Below are 1,700 nucleotides of genomic sequence, written 5' to 3'. Positions count from 1 at the left end.
GTTGCTGCTCTCACACATTACCACAAACTGGGAGGCTTAACACAACAGAAATTTACCCTCTCACTCTTCCGGAGGCCAGAAATCTAAAATACAGGTGTCAGTAGGGCCATGCTCCCTCCAAAGTTCTTGGGGAGAATTGTTCCCTGTCTGTCCTAGTTCCAGGTGGCTGCAGGCATTCCCAGGCTTATGGCTGCACCACTCTATCCTCTGCCTCTAACGCCACACAGCCTTCTCCTCTCTTCTGTCTGCCTCTTATAAGGACATGTGTCATTGCATTTACAGCCCACTCAAATAATCTAGGATGATCTTATCTCAAGATCCTTAATTGAATTAAATCTACAAAGACCCTTTCTCCCCAATAAGGTCACATTCATAGGTTCCAGCAAGTAGATATATCTTTGAGGAGCACCATTCAACTCACTACATTGTAAGAGATAATAAATAATGGGGTAACTTACTTCAGACTGAGGGGTCAGAAAAGGCCTCTGAGAAGGTGAGACTTTAGACACAACTTGAAGAATAAGGAAGATCACACCATGCAGAGAATGGGAGAACTGGGCACAGGGAGAAAGCATTGCTGACCGAGGGCACAGTCTGTGCAAAGGCCCCGAAAGCAGCTGAGTTTACAAAAACTGAAAAAAGACCCGTGTGGCAAGAGCAGAGCGAATAAAATGGCCCGAGATGTGCTGGGAACATGGGCAGAGGCCTGTCCTGAAAGCTTTGGAAGCCACAGTAAGAAGCTGGCATTTTGCAGCCAGGAGCAGTGCCTCATGCTGAAATCCTACCACCTTGGAAGGCCAAGGTGGGCGGATTGCTTGAGGCCAGGAGTTCAAGACCAGCCTAAGCAACACAGTGAGACCTTGTCTCTACAGAAAATACTTTTTAACATATTTTAGATTTTTTTAAAAATACAAGCAGCTGGCATTTGACCTCAAGTGCAAGGGAAAGGCACTGAGGGTTTGAAGCATAAAAATAGCATGAGGAAATTCACATTTCATCTTGAAGGTTTTTCCAGCAGTATAGCTAGCCTCCATTGAAACCAGAAGTTATTGCTTTTACTGTAGCTTTAGCAATAACAAAAGCACAGAATCATTTACCCTGTTATATGCATTAATTCATTCAATAACACTTACATATAGTGCTCACTTCGGCACCACATCTACTAAAATTGGAAAAATACAGAGAAAATAAGCATGGCCCCTGTGCAAGGATGACACAAAAATTCAGGAAGCATGACAATAAAAAAGAATACAATAACCCATATACAAGCTAGGGCGCCATGTAGTCCAAAGTATACCTGTGTTGTGGACTGAATTCTGTCTGCCCAACAAAAATTCCTAAATTGTAGTCCTAGCCCCAGAATCTCAGGCGTGACCTTATTTGAAGATAGGGTTATTCCAAATGTAACTAACTCAGATGAAGTCATACCAGAGTAGGGTGGGCCCCTAACCCAATATGTCTGGTGTCCTTATAAAAGTGGGAAATTTGGACACAAGGACTCATACAAAGGGCACTCCCCACGGACATGAAGACGTCCACCTACACACCAAGGAGAGAGCCCTGGAACAGAGCCTGCCTCACAGCCCTCAGAAGGAAACAGCCTCGTGGATGCTTTGACCTTCAACTTCCAACCTCCAGAACTTTAAGACAATAAACTTCTGTTGTTTCAGGCACCCAGTCTGTGGCACTTTGTTATGGCA

At 44.3% G+C, this 1,700-nt stretch overlaps 1 non-coding gene across 1 annotated transcript; it reads left to right on the top strand.

The window, feature by feature from the left end:
* The first annotated feature begins 1,138 nt into the window (after positions 1-1,138).
* Positions 1,139-1,245, top strand: LOC117066172. The gene has a single exon (XR_004430172.1). It is a non-coding gene; the product is annotated as a U6 spliceosomal RNA (small nuclear RNA).
* Positions 1,246-1,700: the final 455 nt, after the last annotated feature.

The sequence above is a fragment of the Trachypithecus francoisi genome, unplaced genomic scaffold, assembly GCF_009764315.1.
Source record: "Trachypithecus francoisi isolate TF-2019V2 unplaced genomic scaffold, Tfra_2.0 Lachesis_group2, whole genome shotgun sequence".
NCBI lineage: Eukaryota > Metazoa > Chordata > Mammalia > Primates > Cercopithecidae > Trachypithecus > Trachypithecus francoisi.
This window is presented reverse-complemented; position numbering and strand designations above follow the sequence as displayed.